The 26950-nt window shown below is 50.3% G+C and overlaps 1 protein-coding gene across 6 annotated transcripts in view; it reads right to left on the reverse strand.

The window, feature by feature from the left end:
* KIAA1671 (KIAA1671 ortholog) overlaps positions 1-26950 on the reverse strand; it is a 187808-nt gene that overhangs the window by 148823 nt on the left and 12035 nt on the right. The window contains exon 1 of one of the 6 annotated variants that reach the window (XM_067700421.1): positions 16543-16926. The exons of the other annotated variants lie outside the window; for them this stretch is intronic. The gene's annotated coding sequence lies outside the window, so the exon portion shown is untranslated. Of the gene's footprint in view, positions 1-16542; positions 16927-26950 lie in introns of those variants that run through there. 6 annotated transcript variants of the gene reach the window in all.

Consider the following 26950-nt stretch of genomic DNA (forward strand, 5'->3'; position numbering starts at 1 on the left):
AGAAAAAAAAGAAACGTTTTAAAAATGCTAGGTACGTGGACTTCCCTGGTGGCACAGTGGTTAAGAATCCGTCTGCCAGTGCTGGGGACACGGGTTCGAGCCCTGGTCTGGGAAGATCCCACATGCCGTGGAGCAACTAAGCCCGTGTGCTACAACTACTGAGCCTGCACTCTAGAGCCCGCAAACCACAACTACTGAGCCCTCGTGCCACAACTACTGAAGCCCATGCGCCTAGAGCCCTGCTCCGCAACAAGAGAAGCCACCGCAACGAGAAGCCCGTGCACCGCAAGGAAGACCCAATGCCGCCAAAAATTAATAAATAAAATAAACAAATTAAAAGAGAAATGCTAGGTACGTGAAAGCACAAAGTGAAACAGACTAAATTTCTGAATATAATATGAATGTCAGAGAGCCCAAGCCTTTCTCGAGAAGGGTGCATCAGACACCTCAGTTGTCCTGCCTTCCACTCTCAGCACCCACCCCGGGATGCAGAAGGCTGCCTACTGAAGATGGCTGCAACTCTCTGGCTTGGTTTCTGGCCATGGGAGCACAGGCCAGAAGTGCCAGTTGGGCAGTGCCCCATGCGCAGCCCTCCACCATAGACAGATGGCAACTGGTGTATCAATACCCCAGCTCCTTCCCTCTCTGGGAGAAGACTCTGAGGTGCACGTTATGCCCTGTCTCCATGACACACCCTCTATTAGCTCCTTGCCTTCCCTCTCTCACCTTCACACTCACCTCACAGTGCTTCCTGTGAGGTAAAACAGTACAGCTTCTAGAAGGAAACACGGGAAAAACTGATCTTAAATAAAATGAAGGAAAACTTCTGTTCATCAGAAGACACCATGGAGAGAATGAAAAGGCAAGGCATGGACTGGGATAAAATATTATGTATACAAATGGTATGATGTATAGTATTTCATCTATATTATGTTTATAAATATAATTTAAAATATTATATATTTATACATGTGCACATGTGTATGCACACAGACATATATACTTCACAAAGGACTCTATCCAGAACACATAAAGAACTCTAAACCAATACGAAAAAGACAATCTGGCTTATTGTTTGCTTTTTTTTTAAGGACAAGAGACTTGAATGGGCACTGCGCACACACAGAAAAAATCTCCAAATGAGCAATAAGCACATGAAAAGATGCTCAACTTCACTGGTCATCCGGCAAACAAATTAAAACCACAATGAGATACTACCGGACATCTACCACAATGGCCAAAACAACAGACTGACATGTTGACCGGGGGGAAGTGGAACCATTTTTACACTGGCACACTTTAGAAAACTGTTGGGCAGAACCTACTCAAGCTGACCTGCATCTAACTTACGACCCAGCAATTCCTCTCCTGAGTATTTACCCGAAAGAAATGAGCTCAGGTCCACAAGAGACGTGTACACGAATGTCCACAGTAGCTTCATTCGTCATAGCCAAAACCTAGAAACCACCTAAGTGTCCATCCACGGTAGCCTGGATAAATCGCAGCATATTCATATGATGGGATATAATACAGCAATGAAAAAAACCAAACTATGGCAACATGCAAACACGCGGATAAATTCATAGACATTACGATGAGCAAAACAAGCGGGACCCAAAAGCACTCGTACAGTAAAATTGCACTAACACGAAGTTCAGGAAATAGGCAAAACTAGCCAATGGTGATAGAAGGTAGGTCAATTTGGGGAGTATTGACTAGGACGGGTATAATGAAGCTTTCTAGGGGCCTAGGAATGTTCTATATCTTGATATGAGTGGTGGTTACATGCTGTGTTCATATGCAAACGTGTGTCCAGTTTACACATAAGATTCGTGTACTTTACTGTAAGTTATGCCTGAGAAAACAAGCCCTCAAACTTCCAATGGCCTGCAGGTGCTTACGAAATGAAGCCATGCCCCTCACCACAACCCTGCCTGATGTGCCTCCCACATACCCCAGGACCTCATCTCCTACCAAGTGCCCCCTCCCATTCCCCCAGCTCCACCCAGCCTGGAGATCTCAGTTTGCTTTGGTCTGGAGGGAGTCAGGATCTGTAAGAATTCCACCCTCAGATGGGAAAGAGACCTGCAAGGAAATGGCGGTCATTTGTTTCTCCCGGGTGATGTCAGTACCCATGTGCGTTCATGCAGCAACAGCTCTCTGATGAAATGCTTCTCCTCCAGGAAGCCTTCCCAGACCTCTGCTCCCACCCCAGGTAGGCTTTCATCCCCACATCTCTCTGCTTCTTTGTGACACTGATCCTACTGTTTTAAGTCTGTTGAATTGATTGTCTTACCCCCTGAGGGCTGAGACCCTCTCTGTCCTGTTCCCTCCCCGTCTCATCATCAGAGCCTAGCAAGTCACCTGGCACATAATAGGTAAACAATAAACATTTGCTGAAACAAATGAATGTCTGAAGGAGAAAATGAGTCATTTGATGGAGGTTAAAAATGGGGTGGGGCCGGGCTTCCCTGGTGGTGCAGTGGTTGGGAGTCCGCCTGCCGATGCAGGGGATGCGGGTTCGTGCCCCGGTCCGGGAAGGTCCCACATGCCGTGGAGCGGCTGGGCCCATTAGCTGTGGCCGCTGAGCCTGCGCGTCCGGAGCCTGTGCTCTGCAACGGGAGAGGCCACAACAGTGAGAGGCCCGCATACCACAAAAAAAAAAAAAAAAAAGGGATGGGGCCAAGATGATTCTGCGCAACTCCCTCCAGGTATAGAAGGTGAAATCTGGGCCCAGAGAAGGTAAGTGACTTGCCTAAGGTCACACAGCCAATTAGGGACAAATGTAGCATAGAACCACCAGGAGACACTGTTGCCTTCTCCCTCCACCAGATCCCCTTCCCTGGTGCTGCACCCTCCCCGCAGCTGCTATGAGGGTTGTCTGTTCACAGATACATACTTTTCCAGGAAAGCTGTCCTCCAAAAGGCCAAGACCTCCAACCCTCCCTGCAAACCCCCTACCAACCAGGGCATCCACAGCCAGTGACTCACATATATGGGATACAAAAGGCCACTTACCCTTGCATCAAGGCAGGATTCATTCTGTGGCTCCAGAGCCCCCCAGTGGTTCAGGCGAAGCTAAACTTGGGTGAGGCCACATCCCTTCCCCTGCCCGCTCCTCCTTCCCTCACTCCCCCACTCCTGAGAGCACCCCTCCCCCATCCAATCAATGCTTCCCGTCCCAAGCTTGGTTCTCGGGAACCAAACCCTACCTAAGACAGACTCCAGGGTCTCCACTGGCCTGGACTCTGGGACAATGCACTGCCTCCCACTGGTAAGTCTAACGTGAATGACAGTGACAGACTGAGGATGGACCAGGAGCCCAGCTGTAAGGGGAGGGAATGTCCACTGTGTGTGTGTGTGTGTGTGTGTGTGTGTGTGTGTGTGTCTGCGTGCGCATGCGTGCATGTGTGTTGGGGGAGGGTCTACCCTCTGCTCCCGAGTCCTTTCACTTTTATCTCTAAAAGATATACAGAAGGACCCCCATCAAAACCTTCTTGCTTTCAGCCACCAGCAATGAAGCTAAGAAGGGCAGAGAGGGCCCTCCCCTGAGCCACCCCTCCCAACCACGGGCTCTAAGAGCCACCTGGGCAGAAGGGGTCTGTTCCCTGATGAGTTATCAAGCCCCTCCCCTAAAGGCAATCTACCTGATCTGGTGACAGAAAACACAACCATCTCCTAAATTCGGATTAAAAACCACCTGCACTCAGTTCTTCTAGACCTTAATTTTGCTCAGGGTAATCAGCAGTTATTAAGAGCACAGAGGATGACATGCTTGGGGGACAACATGCAGGATTGGCAGCCAGGATCCCCCCATTCTCCTCGCCCTGTTCGTGTCCCTCTGTAGGACGGGGCAGAGCGTGGACTTCTAGTGTCAACCAGCTGGGCATCCAGTCCTGTCTTGATCTCACCAGCTGTGTGACCTTGAGCAAGTAACTCCACCTCTTTGAGCGTTGGCTTCCTCAAGTATAAGATGGAATCATGGGTAGGTATTTCCTGTGCTTTTGTGAGGATTAAAGGAATCACACTTGCAAAGTGCTTAGGACAACGCCTGTGGGTGCCACACACATCGACGACTGTCCTCATCAATAGTAGTACTATTAACCATTTAGAGAGACTGGGACGAGGAGGGGGCCTGCGGGGCTAGGCCTGTGGCCTTCGGTACGAGCGCAGGAAAGACGTGGAGAGCTGGGGGGAGGGACAGACAGACTTCGTCCAGCATCTCCGACAACACAAGGAGCCAAAGAGGCTTGGGAAGTGTATACGGCAGGCGCTCAGTACACAGGAGTTCTGCTTATGATAAAACTCCTCCTCAGAAGATGAGTCCAAGAAAATGACCTCCCTGGGCTCGGAGATCCCTTTACACCCAAAGTGGCAACGATGTGCAAATAGCCCCAGACCTCGGCAGAAACAGGAACCAGTGACCAACCTCTCCCTGCTCACAGCCTCTGGGCTCATGCTCGGGTTCACCAGAGCCAGCAACCCCCTCTGTCTGCTGGAGCCAGCAGGTCCCCGCCAGGGCTTGCCAGGCCGGGCATGCCAGCCACCGAGTAAGAGCCTGCCCACTGTGGCAGATGCTGTCAGAGCCCCACCCAAACCTCCTTGGCACTGGTGGACAACTTTCTACTGCTGGTGGGACAATTTAGAAGCGTGTTTCATAGTCTCCCTGAGGTTCCCAGCATACTTCATACCCCAGCTGCCCCCAGCTGCTTTGATTGTTAGCAAAGCCTAATCGTGTCCCACCACCCAAATAAATCACTTGCCCTGGCACCCCTGACTCAGGCTATGCTTCTGGGGGAGCCCAACCTAAGATACCCGTCTTTTCCCGAAGTCACTGACTCACAAGAGATGGACGTGCTCAGAACACCCATTCTCCCCTAGGGTCTCGTGATGCGATGGTGAGACACACCCCATCGTGAAACGGTCCACAACCCCCCGATGACCAAGACGGTGGGAGGTGCCAACGCATGCGCTGGCCAAATGTTTGCAAGTTGCTCTTTTACCAATCATTCAAAAGATTTATTGACCCACTATGTGCCAGGCCCCATGTTCGGGGATGGGGAGATACTGATGAACTCAAAACTCGAGGACCCTGTTTACACAGAGTTTAGAGTTGGGAAGTGGGAAAGACAGGGAATGGATAAGCCAACACGGACAAAGATGGCAGCATGTGGCAAGGGAGGTGAAGGGAATGAGGTCTGTGAAGTGAATCATGGTTGAGCCCCATGGATTGGGTGATCAAGGAAGACTTCTTGGAGGAGGTGGCATTTCAGCTGCATAACCTAAAGGATCAGAGGGAGCCAGCCAAGGGAAGACCATGAGGTCTAGAGTTGGAAAAGAGCTCAGGGCATTGAGGGAAAGGCAATTTCTGCTAACCTGGCTGGGCTGAAGTGGCAAAAAGTGGCAAGGGCTGAATCTGGACAAGGGACAATGAGCAGATCTGAGGCCACCTATGAGAGTGCACTTGGGGTTCTCCCAGAAACACCTTCCTCTCCCTGCCTCCCCTGCATCCTGATCTGCTTTCCTGAGTGGGAGAGGGTGGAGTTACCGCCTGCCTGCCAGGAGCCTCCCTGAGTCCCCCACTCCCAGGGGAGGGCGTCTCACATGTCAGCATCCTCCATCCTGTGCGTCCAGGTGAGAACTGCTGGCTCCAAGGCAGGTAGAGGGAGAGGCAGAGAGAGCTGCTTTGAGATCGGCACCTGGCAAGTGGGCATCTGACTCAGAAGAGAGCTTCGGGTTGCAGCTCACAGCGTGCAGAATCGAACTCAAATCCTGCCTTTGTGCACTCGGGCTCCTTACCTTCCTTAGCCTCAGCCCCCTCACCTGTTGAATGGGTTTGTGATCCTATCCAGTTCCAAAAGTGGCTGAGAGGTTTGCTAAGGACGTAAAAGTGCTTGGCACTGCTTATTTATTGACTCCACTTTTACTGGTCTCCTACTATGTGCCAGGCACTGTACCAGGAGCCGGGATGCACCTGTGAACAAGACGGGGCCAGCTTGGGGGTGGCAGGGGACACACATAATGTTCACACAAGTCGGCAATTACAAAGACAGGATTTTACAAGCACATAGTAGGTGTGTTCCCTTCACCTGAGACCATATCCTCCACTAAAAGCCCAGAGCCTACAGCCACAACATGGCAAGTTAAGACTCTGGTTTCCTGGCAGAGACCGGGCATGGGCATCCTTAAAGAATCCAGCTCTTTAGGGGTCAGTCTCAGCTCTGGCAGGGTCCAAGCCCTGGTCCCTACCCCCACCCGCTGGCAACATACCTAAACCCCAGAGACAACCTCTCAGGAGATCAGCTGCGGGCGTGGTCAGTTATGCCAAGGGCGGTGTCCGGCAGCGCAGGCATGAGTCATGTCCTGCTCTGTAGAGGAGGGGGAGGGGTCCCCAGACCCATGTCTGCAAAGGCTGATATGGTGTGGCCACGCCAAGGAAGGAGGGGACGCAAGGGGACAAGCATGGACAGGGCAAACCCAGGTCCCGGACCTCCCCATACTGGTGGAAATAACAAGCCCAACCACAGAACAAGCATTCACCCCATGCTTGCTGTGCGTGTCCCCAGCTCTAAAATAAACTCTGGATAGAGATCATCTCCTTGATTCCTCCCATTACCCCAGGACTACAGGTATCATGATTTTTCCCACTTAAGAAAGGAGGAAACTAAAGCTTAAGGAAATTAAAAGCCTAGTCCAAGGTCACTCATCTTGTCAAACTTCAGAGCCCAAAAGGCTGAACCGCTCTCCTGGATTGGCAGGAATGAAGACAGGGGACAATCTTAAAAATACGGAAGGGTGGGTCCCCAAAGCTGGCCTGAGTGACAGGCACTGCCTGGGCCAGGCCCTCAGCAGGACAGAGGGGCTGAGCGGTCAAGGGGAGGCCTTTGGTTGGGGCTTGTGACTTTGGCTGTGTGTCCTGAGCCTCAGCTCCCCTGCTGGGCAAAAGGGCCTGGCACACCCATCAAGCCCCAGGCCCTTCCCACAGGTGTGGCGGGAAGACCAGCCATCCAGGCTACGGCAGGAGTCCAAGGCCAGCATCCTTGAAGCTGCCCACCTGCAAGTCCAGGTCATGACTCCACCCCTCAAGGATGGGCAAGGCCAGGGCGTGAGCCAGCGCCTGCTGGGCCAGGCTGCTGACACCCAGAGGTGACCTGTTCACACTGGAGCTGGGCTGCAGGCAGTGGTTCTGTAGCCCAAAGCCAATACCAGCACCCAAGGCAGCTGGTGGAGTGTGCTCATGTCTGGCGCGCGCGCGCGTGTGCACGGTGGGCCAGGGCTGCTGTTAGAAGCTCAGGCTCTGGAACCACCCCACCTGGGTTTATATACTGCCTCAGCCACTTCTAGTCTGTGTGATCCTGGGCAAATTACAACACCTCTCCAAGCCTCAGTTTCCTCATCTGTAATATGGGGATGATGAGAGCCTCTCTCGGGGGCTGGCTGTGAGAAGTAACTGAATTAAACTAATTAATTAAACTAAGAGTTCAAGAAAGAACAGCTCTTACTATTTATCGTGGTGACAATGACACCTGTGGATCTCCATGGTAACCACCACTGTCATGTGGGTCCACATACATGGAGTATGTCAGTGGAGGAACTAGATGGGGTGTCATGCATCTGTGGGGGTCATTTTCATCTTTGCCTCATGCTTTGGGGGCTAAAGTAAAAATATATTAGGACCTCCCTGTCGGTCCAGTGGTTAAGACTCCACGCTTCCACTGCAGGGGGTGCAGGTTCAGTCCCTGGTCGGGGAACTAAGGTCCTGCATGCCAAGCAGAGCGGCCAAACAATAAAATAAAATAAAATAAAAATGTATCCCCTACCCCCATCATAAAACATATTCACCCCCCCAACTCCCCCAACCCCCCCACCCCGGCCAGCCACTCAACTAGTTAAGACTCAAAGGAAGCCAAGGCCCCATTTTTACAACACAAGAATAAACATCTAGGGGGCATGAAACTAACAATCCCCATAACCCCTCCAGAGACAGCAACACCCCCGGCTCTCAGGCAGCTCACAGTCAGGGGTGAGGGGAGCCGAGAAGAACTCAAAGAGAAACCCAAGAAAGGTTTCCATACAAACTGTGAGGAAAGTAAAGGGGGCACACCAGGAAGGTACAACAGAGGGCGAGGCAGCAGAACAGCCTGTGCAAAGGTCCTGAGGCAGGAGACCCTTTCAGGGAACCAAAAGTATGGGGTTTTCCAGGGCCAGAGAACACCAGGTACTCAAGGCTGGACAGATGGCCCAAGGAATGTGAAACAATCTAAATGTCCAATGACTGGGGTTTGGTTAAACAGACTATGATATTCTATGGAAATTTTATGCACTTGTCCGAAATGAAGTTTACCAAGATGGGTAATGGGAGAAACTAATTAATAGCATGATTTAAGTGGAAAAAAAAGGAAGCTTCAAAGCTGTATACATCTGGGGTTTTGAAAAAAGTCTGTAATCAGCATAATCTATGGGAAAACCAAAGGCACCCTCAAAAATACAAAAATCCCCATGCCAAAAGTTCACAGGGATTATCCAATGGTGGTGGGCTTACTTCGGAGGGTATTTTTTCTTCCTGGTGTTTGGCATGTATAATGTTCCAGTAGAAAAAAATTTTTAATGTTTAACAAAGAGTGAGAAAAAAGCTCCCTGCCATCTTCTGCCTAGATCCCCAAAGCCCAGAGAGGTTTCTGGAGCTGCGTTTTAAAGAGGATAGCCTTCTTTTCTGTTCAAATCTCAAACAAAGCCTGCTGGGCAGAGGTCCCGGCAGGGGGGACACTCGCTCCGCACACCCTCCCGGCACCAACACAGCAGCTAAGACAACAGCCAGTGTTTTCTTGGGGGGCCGTGGAGAGGAGGGCTCGTGAGCTCTGGTTAAACCTCGTGAACTCGTCCCAAATAGTTGCTTCCCCACCCAAGGACTCTCCCTTTCCTGTGGCTCAGGGTCTGCCTTCCTCCCACATCTTCCCTTGGGCCAGCCCATCCCCTCAGAGCCCTGACCAGCCCTGAATTCCTGGGGCCTGGAAGGCCAGAGTCTTCCATCTTCGAGACCACGCAGCCCAAGCTTCTAGGTTACACTGGTGAGGAGAGCCTGAGGGGGAAGAAAGTTGCCCAAGGACATCCAGGAAGCCCGGGCAAGGTCCACACTGGAACCTGGACCTCCTCACCAGGACCGTTCACTCAACAAATATCCATTAATTAAGCACTGACTATGTGCCTGGGGGGTGCAGCCTCACAGCAAAACTGACAAGGGCTCTGCTCTAGAAGGCAGAGCTGTCAGTAGACAAAAGGAAAGGAAGAAATCGTTTAGGAGCCGACCAGGGCTGTGGAGGGAATAAAGCAGGGTTATGTGATAAGAGTCAGGGTTGCGGGGAGCAACTCTACCCTGGGGGGATGGGGAGGGGAGGGGACTGACACCTGAGCTGAGACCCAAGGGAAGGGGAGGAGCCTGCCATGCAAACAGCTCAGGAAAGAGCCTTCCAAAAGGAAGGCCAGAGGCAGGCAGGTGGGAAGGGAGAGGATGAGGTCATCTGGAGGGGCAGGATGGATGGGGGGGGGGTCAGGCAGAGCCTCTGTGGGAAGGAGTGGGAATCCACTCCACTCCAATGTGGGCTTTAGCAGGGCTGTGAACCATCTGGAAGCTCACTCCGGGCACCCAGAGGAGAATAAACTGCCGAGGACAAGAGTGGAGGCCCCTGCTGCCTCCCAGGTGCAAGAGGCAGGGGGCCTGGGCGGGTTCAGTGACAGTGGGACGGAGAGAAGAGATGTTATGGCTTTAAAAACAGATGATGCGGGTTTCCCTGGTGGCGCAGTGGTTGAGTGTCCGCCTGCCGACGCAGGGGACACGGGTTCGTGCCCCCTTCCGCGAAGATCCCACATACCGTGGAGTGGCTAGGCCTGTGAGCCATGGCCACTGAGCCTGCGCGTCCGGAGCCTGTGCTCCGCGATGGGAGAGGCCGCAACAGTGAGAGGCCCACGTACCGCAAAAAAAAAAAAAAAAAAAAAAAAAAAAAAGATGATGGGACTGGCTGAAGGACTGAATGTGAGGGTGAGAGGAAGAGCGTGAACCCCCTCCCAACATGAAGCAGGGAAACCAGAAGGGACCGAAAAAGTTCAATTCAGAACTCCCACCATGAATGTAAATTGGTGCAGCCACTATGGAAAACAGTATGGAGGGTCCTCAAAAAACTAAAACTAGAGTTGCCATATGATCCTGCAATCCCACTCCTGGGCATATATCCAGACAAAACTATAATTCAAAAAGATATGTGCACCCCTATGTTCATAGCCACACTATTCACAATAGCCAAGACATGGAAGCAACCTAAATGTCCATAGACAGATGAACGGATAAAGAAGATGTGGTGCATATATACAATGGAATACTACTCAGCCACAATAAAGAACGCAATAATGCCATTTGCAGTACATGGATGGACCTAGGGATTATCATACTAAGCGAAGTAAGTCAGACAAAGACAAATATCATAGGACATCACTTGTATGTGGCACCTAAAATATGACACGAATGAACATATCTACGAAACAGACTCACAGACAGAGAACAGACTTGTGGTTGCCAAGTGTGGGGGAGGGAAGGATTGGGAGTTTAGGATTAGCAGGTGTAAACTATTACATATAGGATGGAGAAACAACAAGGTCCTACTGTACAGCACAGGGAACTAGATTCAATATCCTGCGATAAACCATAATGGAAAAGAATATGAAAAAGTATATATGTATAATGGAATGACTTTGCTGTACAACAGAAATTAGCACAACATTGTAAACCAGCTATACTTCAAAAAATTAAAAACAAACAAACAAATAAACCATCCCACCACTCAGAATCAGGCAGCGTGCCGGGCCTGGTGATTCACCACTAGCGCAAAGGGCAGAGTCAGGGAGACCTGGGTTCAAATCCTGACTCCACCACTTACTGGTTGCATGACCTTGGACACGGCAATCCCCCTGCCCAAGCCTGGGTTTCCTCACCTGTGAAATGCGGATAGTGAGGCAGAGCCCGAATGGGCACGGAGGGCCCCAGGGCAGCAACCGGGACAGAGCGGTTCCCTTTCCTCCCCTGTCTTTGGGGCTGATGCCCACTGCGATCCTCAGGGGAGTTAAATCACCCCAAAGCCCATTTTTAAAGAACTAACATCAATAGTGACCTTCTCCCCAAAAGGATCATGTGAAGAAGAAATGGGAATTCTTCCCACTGAGGGGGGTCGGAACAGAGACACCCTAAACATAACAAGCAGGCTCCCAGCCCCAGGGCAGTAGTCTCTAGAATCCTGCGACCCACAGAGGGAGCTCAGCAGGACCCTCTCTAGCTACAGCACTTCGGTCGCTGCCCCCTCCCTGGAGCATGAGGAATGAAGGCCAACACGATTCAGGGCTCAAAGGATGCGAGGTCAGACTCAAATGCAAGCTTGGTTTCAGAAAATCACTCTCCCCCCGGCAAGCCTCGGGTTCCCCACTTGGAAAGCAGAAATAAGGAGCCCAACCTTGCAGGAGTCCATAAGATTAGCTGTGGGGGGAGGTGCCTGCCCGGGCTGGGGGCTCAGGAGGTGCGTTCTCGGGACCAGGAGCATGACGCTGAATTAATGGCTCCAAAAAATATCCAGGTCCTAAGCCCCGGAAGCAGGATCCCTGTTACCGTACATAGAAAAAGGGTCTTTGCAGATGTGCTTTCATTCAGGATCTTGAGATGGGAGGATAAGCCTAGATTACCCGGGTGGGCCCTAAATGCAGTCACACGCGTCCTTATAAAAGGGACGCAGAGGGAGAATTTCCTAGGGAAGAGAAAAGGCCATGTGACAGCCTCAGCAGAGAGTCACTTGACATGCTCAGCTGCGGCTCTGAAGATTCAGGAAGGGAACTGGGAACGCGGCAGCCTATAGAAGCTGGAAAAGGCAAGGATTCTCCCCAACAGCCCCTGGACGGAGCCGACACCTCGGTTCTTGCTCAGTGAAACTGATTCCAGAACCAGAAGAGAATAAACGTCTGTTGCTTTAAGCCTTTAAGGTCTGTAATAATTTGTTCGAGCAGCCACAAGAAACCAATACAGAGGCGTTTGGCACTCCAAGCCCAAAGGACTGGATCAAGATTTATAGCCAGATGCAGTCCTGGGCCAAGTTAGAATTTCCGCAGGTGGAGCCTGGGCGTGGCTATTTTTATGGAACTCCCAGGGGGACGCCAGGGATCGTCCAGGGGTGAGAAGCACAGGGTCTGCGAGCAGTAGGAGCTCAGAAAGCAGCCGCTTTTCAGCCGCAGCCTCCCCAGCCCTCATCCCCTGCAACACAGCCACCTGTCACTGTCTGCCTCCCCCCAGGGCTGTGAGCGCCCCAGGGCAGGAGTCCCCGCCTCACTGCCCTGAACTCATCATCACCAGGTACTTCCAAACCCTGTATCTGGGAACAACGTGTGGCCCCAACCCAGACCAAGGAGGAATTACAGCATCAAGCCCTGAAGCACTAGGATGGGGGTTGACCTGGGGGCTGAGGCGGACCAGAGGAAGGAGGACCAGGGGCTGCCAGGATGGGGAGTGGAGAAGACGTCCTGCAGGGGAGACACCTGAGCTAGGTCTTGAAAAAGGCACTAAATCCCAGTGCAGTGGATGCTGTCAGTGTCCTATGCAACCCTGAACACTCCCACAATTTTCAAAAGCCCTGTAGTCTCTGCCTGAGGGCTTTCCCCTGCCCTGGGGGCCTGGGTGCAAGACAGCCGGAAGTAGCCAGGAGTTGACGCCCCAGGAGTTGGAGTATAAATACCCCAGCTCTCCCATCCCTCGGGGAAACACCTGAGGTGCAACATCCTCATCAAAATCTAAAATGGCCGAGCTCTCATCTCCGGGACCTCACTACCCATCTCTCCCCTTCACCCTCTGGCTTGGGCCACGCACACTTTTCTGTTCCTTGTACTTGCACCACCACCCCTCTCCGCCAACTCCTCCCTACACCTCAGACCTTTGCTCCCGCTGTTCCCACTGCCTGGACAAGGGGCTGACTCTCCCTCCACTCAGTTCTCCACTTAAATGTCTTTTCTTCAAAGGGGCTTTCCCTGAACACCAAACAGAAGCGCTTCCGTCTCACTGCTGTATCCTCTGTACCACCCTTCTCACCGACCAAAATGATCTGTCGGCTTACTCACTTTGATTCTGTCTAGAATCCCATGGGCCAAATCTCTTTTTGTAGGGCCTGTGAGCTAAGGATGGTTTTCACATTTTTATTTTGTTTTGTTTGTTTGTTTGTTTGTTTTTGCGGTACGTGGGCCTCTCACTGCTGTGGCCTCTCCTGTTGCGGAGCACAGGCTCCGGACGCGCAGGCTCAGCGGCCATGGCTCACGGGCCCAGCCGCTCCATGGCATGTGGGATATTCCCGGACCGGGGCACGAACCCGTGTCCCCTGCATCGGCAGGCGGACTCTCAACCACTGTGCCACCAGGGAAGCCCACACATTTTTAAACCACTGGGGAAAAACATCAAAAAAATAATATTTCGTGTGTCAACATGAAAATCGCAGGGCAGCCACGTTTCGGCGCCCCTGAATGTCACATGAAAATCGCAGGGCAGCCGCGCTCCGGCGCCCCTGAATGTCAACATGAAAATCGCAGGGCAGCCGCGCTCCGGCGCCCCTGAATGTCAACATGAAAATCGCAGGGCAGCCGCGCTCCGGCGCCCCTGAATGTCAACATGAAAATCGCAGGGCAGCCGCGCTCCGGCGCCCCTGAATAAAATCTGATTGGGGCACTGCGGCAAGCACTTGGCCACATATTGTGTCTGGTGGTCAGCAGTTGTGATGGGGGCCTTATGATCTGAAGAGCTGAAAATAGTTACTACCTGGTCCTTTACAGGGGAAGCTGGCAGACCAGGGTGCGCGAGCTTGTCTGTCTCTTCCATAGGTGAGTCCCTGGGCGCTGCGCAGGGCCAGGCTGAGGCAGGTGTTGGAATAACAAAGGGTGGATGATTAACCCAAGGACCTGTCTCCAGCAAGGGGTTGAGCATCCCCCAGATTTGCAATGAGTGGATGGGTGGAAGGACAGATGGATGGATGGATACATGGATGGATGGACGAATGAATGAAATATACATGCCTCAAAGGGAAGCTACAGGCATCACCCCTTGGGGTGGCCCAAAGTCCCTCCACGGAGTCCCAAACCAGAGTCTGACATCCCCTGGGTGGGCGTCCCTCTGACAACACCAGGCTGGCCTTGACATTCTGTGGGCCCAGAACGCTAAAGAGAGGATGTGATTCATTCGACAGGGCCTTTCACCAGGAGAGGAAGGAAACCAGCCCTCAGATCCCGAACCAAGTTTAACTCCTCTCCGCCACACACACACGCACACACACAGCATCTCTCAGCCCTGCCGGGTGAGGAGTCCGTCCCAGCAGCTAGGCTTGGGGGGGGAGTCAGCAGTGTCTGGCTCAGCTGTCTCCCCAGGCAGCACCCCACAGCTCTCTCAAAACACAGTTGGAGAAAACTCCTCATCAGAAGGGGGGCATTCCAGAGCAACCCCTCCGTCTCCCTCCCGCTGACCCCAGCACCGAGACAAAGAGAGAACTAAAGAAACGAGAGACCCGAGCAGGAAATAATGACCTTGCCCCACACTGGGAATCTCAGATCCAGCAAATAAGCCTGTCTCTCAGGGGGATGTTAGCGTCCTCAATACCTGGGAGATGGTACTTAATTTATGTTGTCAATCCCAGGACGGGTTCAATGAACATGTTCACACTTTGGAATGTTTCATCCGAACAGATACGAATTTTTACTTCTCAAGAAGAAGAGAGTTCTTTTCCATGTGAATAGACACCCCAAATGTCACAGAAACATCAGCTCAGGTTCTGGGACAGTCTTAACTACCCTGCCATTTCCTTTGGGCCTTGGCCCAAGATTTTATCACAACCCTCCAAAATGCTCTTTGGTGGACAGGGCAGTGTTTATTGCCCTTGGCCTGCTTTTTCTCCTCTGGGGCTCTGCTCTGAAGGGGAGGATCCTAGCAGCTCACAGATATAAGGGAATTAACTCCACACTAAGTTGCCAAAGCTACCTTATCCCCATCGCATAGCTAAACCTTCCCTGGGCTGAGCAAATGACACAGCACAGGCAGCAACAGGTGTAAAATCAATGCATCTCCCCTGCCCCCGAATCCCAGCTGTCTCTGAAAATGGACCTTCAAGGTCCAAAGACCTTCACCTCCAGGTGCCTGAGCATTCACAAGACAGAAGACATTGGTGAGTGTCTTGAGTGCTCGTCATCCTAGCTGTGTGATCCTAGGAAAACTGCTTACCCTCTCTGGGCCTTCATTTCCTCAGGGATATTAGCACTGCCCTACCTCCCTGCCAGGGCTCTGAAGATTAAAGCACTCGTGGGAAGCAAATGTGCTGGGGTAAACCTTAAAGCATGTATACTGTTGGTCACTGCCATGCCCCTTCCCCGTCTATAGTTAGAATAACCTTGTTTTAAAGAAAAACAAAACAGGGAACTATATTCAATATCCTGTGATAAACCGTGAATGGAAAAGAATATAAAAAAGAATGTATGTATATGTATAACTGAGTCACTCTGCTGCACGACAGAAATTAACACAACATTGTAAGTCAACTGTACTTCAATTAGAAAAAAAAAGATGACCGTTTTCCAAAAAAGGGAATCCAATCACATCACGCCCCCGTTTAAACTCGTCAGAGGCGCTTAGGATGAAATCCATCCCCTTTCCGGGGCTCCGTGCTGCAGCCCCCCAGTCTCTCTGCCCTCAGCCCTGACAGCTCCCCTTGTTTACCCTGCCCCCGTCACACTCGCCTCAGCTGCCCTCCCACCGGAAAGCCTTCGCACATGCTGTTCCCTCTGCCTGAATGACCCCCTCCCCCCAACTCCCCACCCTCCCTGACCACACACACGTTTAGGTCTCAGCTTTAATGGCCCTTCCTCAGCATAGTGGGTTGAATAGTGTCCTCCTAAAATTCATGTCCATCTGGAATCTCGGAATGTGACTTTATTTGGTCTTTGCAGACATAATGATGTCTCAATGCAGTCATATTGCATTAGGGCGGGCCCTGATCCAATGACTGGTGTCCTCATAAGAAAAGAAAATGCAGATATACAGACACAAGCCAAGAAACACTGAGGACTGCCGGAAGCCACCAGAAACTGGAAGAAGAAAGGGTTCCCCTTAGAGCCTTTGAGGGAGTGTGGCCCTGCTGACACCTTGATTTTGGACTTCTAGCCTCCAGACTGTAAGAGAATACATTTCTGTTGTTCTAAGTAACACAGATTGTGGTTACTTGTTACACCAGCCTCAGAAAAATCTGAGCCGACCGCTCAGCTAAAGCACCTCTCCCAGACTATCTTCAAAGCCTCCTGCACCTCTTCCCCTCCCTGCCATGTCCGCCTCCCCGCCAGCCCATAAACTCCCAGGGAGAAGGGGTCTCAGCTGCCGGGTTTCCTGCGGCAAGCGGCTCAGAGCCTAGCCCCAGCAGGCACCCAACAGTAGTTTCCAAATGAATTAATCTGACAGCTGCACCAAGGGAAGCTCAGAAAGGTCAAGTGACTCACCCAAGGTCACGCTCCAGGAACAGGCACACCGCTGGCCTCCACACCGGCGATCCGAGGAGCCGGGATGCCTATGTCCACCCCACAGGGACTCCAGCGCTGCAGGACAGGCCTCTTCTCCCTCCTGACTCGAGCTACGAGGTCCGCGCCCTCTGGGCTCTGTGCCCGACCCAGGACCTGACCTCCTTGGCAGGGACCCGTCTCAACTCAATGAACCTGTAGATAAAAGCCTCTTCAGTCCTGGGACAGCCGTGGGGCAAGGGATGCCCTGGGCTCGAGTTAATCCCACACCCACAGGGCAGTTCGGGGCGATGGCCACTCAAGACGGTGGGCCTCGCCCACGGGAATCCACTCTCCCTGTCACCCTGGCTCCTCCCTCACGCCCTCATTGCCTGACTTTGCAGCTATGAAGCATGGGAGGCCACATAGTCCAAGCGCTGGACAATAAATAGCACTGACTCATGAAGGAAAAGTAGTTCCGGGCAGGAGAACATCTCCACCGGGTGCTGGCCTGTCCTTAACACTTACGTAACACTCGCTAATTACACCTGGTAATAAAGAGAGCAATACCCTTGGGGGTGGCAGCATTTACAGTCTGGTCTCCGCCTACGCACTTTCCGCATCCGGGGTTTCCGCATCCACGGATTCAACAGACCGCGCACCGTGTACTGTGTTTCCCACCCGCAGTTGGTTGCATCCGAGGATGAGGAAGCCACCGATACGGAAGGCCGCCTATCCTAGACTGGACTTAAGCATCCGCGGATTTGGGTACCCGGGTGACTCTCAAAACCAATCCCCCTCAGATACCGAGGGATGACTGAATTTAGTTGAAATCTGCTGACACGGTTTGATTGCCTTTGTACCTTGAAAGTAAACTTCTGTTTATGGCCAGAGATACTGGCTTTTCCAATTTTGTTGTTGTTGTTTTCGTTTTTTGCGGTACGCGGGCCTCTCACTGCTGTGGCCTCTCCCGTTGCGGAGCACAGGCTCCGGACGCACAGGCTCAGCGGTCATGGCTCACGGGCCCAGCCGCTCCGCGGCATGTGGGATCTTCCCGGACCGGGGCGCGAACCCGTGTGCCCTGCATCGGCAGGCGGACTCTCAACCACTGCGCCACCAGGGAAGCCCGGCTTTTCTAATTTTTACATAGATTTGTTTCAGTACACCTAGGTGGGGTGGCTTTAAAGTATTAGGTGACTGGGGCTTCCCTGGTGGCGCAGTGGTTGAGAATCCGCCTGCCAATGCAGGGGACACGGCTTCGTGCCCCGGTCCGGGAAGATCCCACATGCCGCGGAGCAGCTGGGCCCGTGAGCCATGCCCGCTGGGCCTGAGCGTCCGGAGCCTGTGCTCCTTAACGGAAGAGGCCACAGCAGTGAGAGGCCCGTGTACCACAAAAAAAAAAAAAAAAAAAAAAAGTATTAGGTGACTAATAACATAGAAAGTATACAGGCATACCTCGTTTTTTGGCCCTTCGAAGATACTACGTTTTTCACAAATTGAAGGTCAGTAGCAACCCTCCGTCGAGCAAGTCTATAGGTGCCGTTTTCCAACAGCCTTTGCTCACTTCCTGTCTGTGTCACATTTGGTAACTCTCGCGATATTTCAAACCCTCCACCAGCAAAAAGGTTACGATTAGCTTAAGGCTCAGATGATGACCAGCATTTCTGAGCAATAAAGTATTTTTTTAATTAAGGTACGTATATTGTCTTTTTAGACATCATGCTATTGCATCCTTAACAGACTACAGTATAGTGTAAACATAACTTTTATGTGCATTGGGAATCCAAAAGTTCATGTGACTCGCTTTTTTATCGTATTGGCTTTCTTGTGGTGGTCTGGAACCGAACTCGCAGTATCTCCGAGGTATGCCTGTAGAGACGGGGCAAAAATTATGAAGATGGTGTGGGGATGACAGAGCTTGGGGAACTCAGCACTCATTCATTCATCATTCATTCATTAACTCACTCACTCTAGCGAAGATGCAGACACACACATGTCCCTCGGGTATTTTTGTGATAAATTCCTAGCTTTAGCCAGAGTCGAGTGACATGTTATATGGGCGTGCCTCTTGGGCCAGGTGCCCGTAAGAATCACCTGGGGAGATTTCTTTTTTAAAACAGATGCTCGGGCCCCACCCCAGACCCACGGAGTATGAGCCTCCAAATGGTGGTCCCAGCACCCGTATTTTCTTAAAGCTGCCGGGGGTGGGAGGGTATTTCTTCTGAACAGCCAAGTGCCAGGTATTCAGCCGCTGCTTCCTCCCCAGTGACCCAGAAGGTGGGACTACGTTGCCCAGAGAGCATCCCGGAAGAATAAGATCCGGGCCGTAAGCGTTTCTCCCAAAAAAAGACACGTGCCGGGGTGTGCCCTGGGTCAGTGAGAATCGAGTTCTTTAGCGTTTCCTCAGCATCTAACCCAGTCCAGCATCCCCGTGGCGGCCCTGGGGCTCATCCTGAGAAAGTTCCCAGTCGGGTGGGAGAGGCCAAAATATTTCCAGAAAACGCATCCCATGATGCAGCAGACATTCTATCAGGAACTGAGGCCTCACAAATACAGCTTCTAAGAATCTCTCACAAAAATCAGATGCCAGCCACACCTATTAGGATGGCTGGTGTTTTTAAAAAAAAAAAAAACAGAAAATAACAGGTGTTGGTGGGATGCGGTTGTACGTTGCTGGTGGGAATGTAAAATGGTGCAGCTGCTGTGGAAAACAGTATGGTGGTTCCCCAAATAATTAAAAATAGAATTATCATACCATCCATCAATCCTAGTTCTGGGTAACTACCTAAAATAATTGAAAGGAGGATCTCAAAGCGATATTTGTACACCCATGTTAATAGCAGCATTCTTCACAACAGCTAAAATGTGGTAGTAACCCAAGTGTCCAGGTACACGACTGAGGAATGGATAAACAAAGTGTGGTGTTTATGTACAATGAAATAGTATTCAGCCTTAAAATGGAAGGAAATTCTGACAAAGGCTACAACGTGGGTGAACCTTGAGGACATTATGCTCAGTGAAATAAGCCAGACACAGAAGGACAAATATTGCATGAGCCCACTTACATAAGGTATCTAGACTAGTCAAATTCACAGAGACAGAAAGTGGAGTAACAGTTATCAGGGGATGCGGGAAGCTGGGAATGGGGAGCTAGTGTTTAGTGGGTGCAGTTTCAGTTTTGCCAAATGAAAAGAATTCTGGAGATGGATGGTGATGACGGTAGCATATTTAATGCCGCTGCACGGTACACCTAAAAATGGTTAAGATGCTAAATTTACATTATGTGTACTTCACCACAATTTTAATATAATTTTTATTTTTGAAATCTGGTGCCAGATTTTGCTGCCTGGGTTCAAATCCCAGTTCTACCATGGTGGCCTTAGGCAAGTTATTTTGCCTTTCTGTACCTTAGTTACCACAACTGTAAAAAGGGTATAAAAATAACAATCCCTGCCTTATGGGGCCACTGGGAGGATGAAATGAGTTAATCGTTATAAAGCGCAGAGCAGCGTGCCTGGTTCACAGCATGTGTTCAATGTGTTAACAGCTATATGATGGTGGTGGCTGTTATTACCATCCCCCCTCTGAGCTTTTGGAGGACACCCACATGAAAAATATGTAGGTCCAGGGGAGTGTATTTTTGGCCTCGTGGTTTGGTTAATGCCAGGTGCCACTTATGAGTAAGGAATAAAGACTATGTACTGCAGGTGAGAAAGTGGAGAAATTAAACTCAGTGAGGACAGAGGCCAATTCAGCAATAAAATGTCCCTGCCCGGAGCCCAGAGTCAAGAGCCCTCTGCCCTCAGCTTGCTGGGTGACACAGGTCAAAGACCCTGCCCTCTCTGGGCTTCAGCAACCCCAGCTCTCCCACCCCACCCCGCTGCGAATCTAAGGGTGAGAAACCAGTCCACAGAACAACCTGTGAGCACATCACACCCCTGGGCCCCACCAGAACCCCGGGGGAGGGAAGGGGGGGGAAGGTGGGTGCCCGCAAGTGACCACAGGGTTAGAGGGACTTGGACACACTCAGGCCTTTCTGTTTCTGACTCACACCCCAGCAGGAAGTTGGGGGTGGATCCTGCCTACCATCCACCCATTCGCCTCACCAAGGCCAATGACCCCATTTGTCAAGGGCCCAGACAGCAGAACACAGAGTCCCTGGCCTTGGACCAATATTTTATCCAGCATCTCTGGACAGGAAGGGCCCCTGAGGGTTCACATCATCCATCCCTCTGCCTCCACCACCCTTTGGTTTCCCCCTTTTCAAAGAAACACATCCCCAAGTTTGCAAGGTCATCCAATAAACACACTCAGATGCATCCAATGCTGATACTGTGGAAACATTATTATTATATTAATATAATTTTATATTATAATTATATATATAATAATATAATATAATATAATATATAATATATATAATAATATATTATTATATTATATATTAATATACTAATTATAATTAATATATATTATATTATTATATATATTATTATTATATATTATATATTATTATAAATATATATAATATAGAATATATAATAATTATATTAATATAATATAATATAATATATTAATAATAACAGCTTCCAAAGACATGCCAAGCTAATAAGAACTTCACAGGCAGCATCTCAATCGATCCTCATAACAGCACATTCAAATTGGTTCTCCCGTCATTCCCATTGTACAGACAGGAAGACTGAGGCTGGGGGCTCAACTTGCCCAGAGTCACACAAGCAGCAAATGGTGAAGCCAAAGACTTGAGCCCAGGCTTCCTGGACACAAGAGCCTGCCTGCTCTCCTCCATCTACCCCCTCCCCCATTACATGGCCATTTACTGAGCCCCTACTACAGGCCCAACCCTTATCAGTCCTTTGAAGCAGGCCTATCACACCCATTTGGCAGATGAGGAAACGGAAGTAGAGGCAGGTGATGTGACTTGTCCAGAGGCAAGACTGGAACTGGGGTCTGTCTCTTTGTGGAACCGTGGTCCTCCACACTGGGCTGTGATTCTGCTGGTCCAGTTACCCCGCCTCGGTCTCCCCCTTCCCCTCCCCACTGGCAGGGTCCCTGGAAGGCTTTGTCCTACTGGGGCGGGGAGGACCGAGGCAGCATTTCTCCTGCAAAACCCGGCACACTCAGGCGCTGCCAGAGGTAGGTGGCCCATGGGCTGAGCCGGGGGTGGGCCCCAGCATGCGGGGGATGGGTGGGGGAAGGGCCAAACCCATTCCTCCACCTGCTGGGGTGCTGCGTGCTGGACTATCTTCAAGCCATGACCGGCCCGGTGGGCTCCCCAAGTCACCTGGCGGGTGGCCAGTGGGTGCTGGAGCTCCACCCAGACAGCTCGGGGGCTGTGTAGCACCCCCAGCCAGCTCACACTTGCTGTGGGGGGCAGCAAGGACGGGTGCCTCCAACAACAAGGGGGCTCAAGGGGGCCGGGAGGGTGTCGGGGGGAAGAAGCAGGAATTAGGTGGCAGGAATCCTGACATCTTGTCCCTGCGCAGCAGCTCCCAGCTGGCTCTGTGACCTTGAGAGAAACACGCACTCGAGGCCTTTTGTTCGCTCCCCTAGAAAGGAAGGCTTCCAAAGGAAAGGCACAAAACTCCAGACAGCCTGGTTAGGGCCCGGATCCAATGCCCGCCCCTGGGGATTCTGCCATCCTGCTCCGTAGACAGAGAGTTGCCAAATGTGGACCAATCCTCCAGGGAGGGATGCGCAGGGCTCAGCGTTCCCGGCTGCAGCGGGGCCAAGGGCCCCGAGTCGCCGGCTCAGGATGGGGAGAGGAAGGAGCAGGTTGTCAGGGGCCTTGGAGACCAGTGATGGGTAGACTTGTTTGGTTCCCAGCCAGCGGCCTCCCGCAGGGCATGCAGTAGGCACGTGGCCAGCCCACGCGGAACGGAGGGGAGCGTGGATGGTGCAGGGAAACCCGTCCCTGCTGCTGAAAAAATAAGCCAAAGCTCCCATCCACCGCCGGTGAGTCAGCAGTGTCATTGCAAGAACCAAGGGAGGCCATATGAAATGAGTAGGGACTTTGGCTCCCCGTTCTGCCCGTGCTGGCTGTGTTTGCTGAGTCACCTCCCTCTTGAGGCTCAGTTTTCTCATCTGCAAACAGGGACCAATATTGCTGACCTGGTAGGGTCATCCTCAGGTTGTACCGTATGAAATTACAATATTCCACCATTGTTGGGCTACAAAAACGGCACTTTCACACGTTCAACCCAATACGTGGACGGGGGCAGCGTACAGCATGCGAGCGGTCAACGCTGAAATTTAAGTCTCTCCTCTGTTCTAGCAGAAGACTGTGTTTTTCTCATTCATGGGACAAAATGGAAAATATCTCATCACACCCCCCTCCCCCAAATATAACAACGACACGACAGGATAAAACACCTCACTTTGTGGGTGGCCCGTTAAGAGTTTACAATGTATGGTCCCAAGTACATCAGGGCATGGGGTGTGTATGTACCACAGTGATAACGCAGCGGAAGGAAGGCTGGCATTGAAATATTTTTATCCAAAAAAAAAAAAAGGAAAAGGCACTGTAAAGGCCCAGTTGTGGCAGATAGGTTTTTTTTTTTTAATTTTTAAAAATTTTTTAACATCTTTATTAGAATATAATTGCTTTACAATGGTGTCAGTTTCTGCTTTATAACAAAGTGAATCAGTTATACAGCAGATAGTTTTTTGAAAGTAACTTGTAAAGCATTTACCATATTCTTAACTTGCAGTCTTTGCAGACTTGCGCACATATATTCCTCTTTCAGAATAGTTTTGCAAATTGTACACAGACAAAAAGAGAGGGAACTTTTGAGTAAAGAAATTGCATTTATAAATGATCTGTATTAGAATGTAATAAATCTCCAGTTATAGTAAAAAAAAAAAAACAGGCTTTAAGTGATGTATTTCCCCATGCTTTAGATCAAATATAACCAGCACGTTGAACATCTTTTTTCATATTTTTAAGTTTTTAAAAAATGAGTCAAAATGTCGTCGAGCCATACAATGGAGTATCATTCGGCCATAAAAAGGAATGGAGTCCTGATACACTTGACAACACGGCTGAACCCTGAAAACGTTATGCTGAGTAAAAGGAGTTAGAATTAAAACTACATACAGTATGATTCCATTTATATAAAATGTCCAAAATAGGCAAATTCGAGAGACAGAAAGTAGATTAATGGTTACCAGGGGCTGGGGGAATCGGAAGGAAGTGGGGAATGACTGCAAATGAATACGAAGTCTCTTTTTGTGGTCATAAAAATGTCCTAAAATTGTGAATATACTAAAAACCACTGAACTATATACTTTCTTAATTCTTTTTATTTAGAAGTTTTTAAGGTATAATTGACATACAATATTATATTAGGTTCAAGTGTATACGTTGCAAAATGATTACCACAATAAGTCTGGCTAACATCCATCACCACTCATAATTACAAAAAGTTTTTTGCTTGTGATGAAACTTTTAAGATCTACTCTCTTAGCAGCTTTCACATATGCAACACAATATTATGAACTTAGAGTCACCGTGCTGTACATTACATCCCCAGGACTTGTTGCATAACTGCAAGTTTGTACCTTTTGATCACCCATTTCAACCCCCAGGCCCCCAGCCCCCACTTGGCAACCACCAATCTGTTCTTTGTATCTATGTACTGGAGGCCTTGTTTTTGTTTGGGGTTTGTTTGGGTTTTTTTTAGATTACACATACAAATGAGATCATCTGGTATTTGTCTTCCTCTATCTGACTTATTTCACTTAGGTTAATCCTCTTGAGGTCCACCCATGTTGTCACAAATGGCAAGATTTCACTCCTTTTATGGCTGAATAATATTCCATTGTATATATATGCCACACCTTCTTTATCCACTCATTCATCGATGGACACTTAGGTTGCTTTCATATCTTGGCAATTATGAATAATGCTGCAATGAACACGGGGGTGCAGATGTCTTTTCAAGATAGTGTTTTCATTTTCTTTGGATAAATACCCAGAACTGGAATTGCTGGATCATATGGTAGTTCTATTTTTAACTGTAATTTGAATTGTACGCTTTAAATGAATGAATCATATGGTAAGTGAATTGTATTTCAATAAAGCTGTTACTTTAAAAAGTGAGTCAAGTTCAAGAAAAACATTAACTGAGGAACAGTCCCAGGTGGTACATAAATATGAAAACTTTTCAAGGTGATACAGGAATGACTGGAGTTTGGAAAACACAGAGTTGACGCATTGAATCCTCAAAACAGAGGCTCTACATGGGTTCACATCCCGCCTCCTGAGTGACCATGGGCTAGGGACTTCACCTCTCTGGACCTCAGTTTCCTCATCTGGAAAATGGGAACAAGAAGAGTTCCTGCCTCTCTGAGTCACCATGAGAATGAAGTGAGTTAGCACGTGCCTGGCACATCCTAGGGGGTCGATGGAAGGATCAATGGGGGACCAGATCTTTTGGGTGGTTCTGACCATGCGTTCATGAGCACAGGGTCCCGAATTCAAATCTCTCAGAAATACCTTTTCCTGAGTAGGTGAAGTGAGATAAAGCATGTAAAGCATTTAGCAAGTGCTCAATAGACATTAACTTATTATTTTCGTTGTTGTTATCACTGTGATATCTGCCTGGGTGGTAACATTTTGGCTGATTTTTATTTTGTATTTTTATTTTTTGCTTGTGTTCTATAATGATTCTGTCTTGTTTCGGTACTAAGAACTACCCAAAGAATTGTATTTCGTACTTAGCATCTTTCTCTAGTACGATCTTAGATTTCAGATAGAAGGGAAAACCAGCTGGGGTCCCGGCCTGTTCCAGCCGCCTACCCCGCCCCCTCACAGTAGACACACGCTGGAACTGAAGATTTCCCAGCATCGGTCGGCCTGTGGAAGCACAGTTAGAGGGAAACCCCCCGCCCGTACTCCAAGCCAGCAGAAGGTGAAGATTGTAGCCAGAGCCCGAGGCAGCAGCCCGCAAGAGCAGTTATCCTCCCAACACCCTGCCTCCACGATCCACCCCCTAAAAGTACAGTTTGCGGGTGCAAATTTTGTACCATCCTCCACAACAACAGCCAGATTAATCACGCCCAAATTTGGGAGAGACACTTGGGATATACCATGTCGTGGGTACAACATTCACTCTGGAGGATCCTGGGGGTACCCCCAGGATGCGGAGACCATCCTTCAGGGCAGCTGAAGTGGATAGACGGCCAGGAGGACTGCCGATGGGGGCAGGGGCATGGCACTGAAATGGACAAGGAAAACCTGGTTTTCTTTTTTTTTTGGCTGTGCCATGAGGCACGCGGGATCTTAGTCCCCCAACCAGGGACTGAATCCACGTCCCCTGCATTGGAAGCACGGAGTCTTAACCACTGGACCGCCAGGGAGGTCCCAAACCTGGATTTCAAGGTCAGCCCCAGAAGAACACTCACGGGACAGGTGCTCCAAATGACAGGCGTTGGGTTGGTGAGGGAGCTGCCTGTCGTCCACCAGCTGCGTGTAGTGCCAGCAAACCCAATAATAACAACCGCTGTGGTTGCCTTTTATTGATCACTGACTGTGTGCTGAGTGTTTCATCACACTCTCAAAGGTGTGAAGCCATGGTTAAACATACTCCCAAGCAGTGTGGAATCAGACAGCAGGACAATGGTGTTAATAACAGCAACGACGATTCATGACTAGGAAATAACGCACAGCGAGCACTTAGCATAGTGTCTGGCTCAGTCCATGTTGTTTTAGATGTACAAATGATGACGATGAGGTGCTGACTATGGGTCCAGTTGTGCTAGGACCTTTACATATCATAGTACAACAACCCTATAAGGTGAGACCTACTATTAGCCCCATTTTACAGAGAAGAAGACTGAGGGCGGATGAGGTTGTTTAACTCGCCCGTGGTCACTGAGCTGGTAAAGCACACCATCGCTTGCCCCCCATGGATGTCGCCAACCCCAAATTCACTTCTGAAAGCCAGGCTCCATTAACTGTCCTGCCCGATGGCTCCCCAAACCCCTTCCCTCTCTCTGAGGGTCCCCACTGGTGCCAGGTGACTGCCTAATTTCAGACCTGCTTAGAGGTGGCCAGCCGACCCTGTCCCTCTTCCCAGCTGTGGCTGAGCCCATCCTTCTGAAGCCACTGAGGGCGCCCAGGGAGAAAGAAGAAGGGTTCTCGGTGAGCTCATTTACAGGGGCCACCTCCAGCTGCTGGGACCAGCCAGCGGCTTTAATTTGGACAAATGCCCAGGACTCAGTGGGGACAGGAAGCATCCCTGAGCGATAAAGATCAGGACCGGCTTGTGAGCGTGCCAGGAGCGCTCTGTGTCGGCCAAACCAGCTGGCCCAACCCCCATTCTCAGCAGCCCCCACTGCTGGCCCTGGCCCTGCCAGGAGGTGGTCAGGGTGTCCCCCCCAGCCTAATGTC

This window comes from Pseudorca crassidens, chromosome 12 (assembly GCF_039906515.1).
Source record: "Pseudorca crassidens isolate mPseCra1 chromosome 12, mPseCra1.hap1, whole genome shotgun sequence".
NCBI lineage: Eukaryota > Metazoa > Chordata > Mammalia > Artiodactyla > Delphinidae > Pseudorca > Pseudorca crassidens.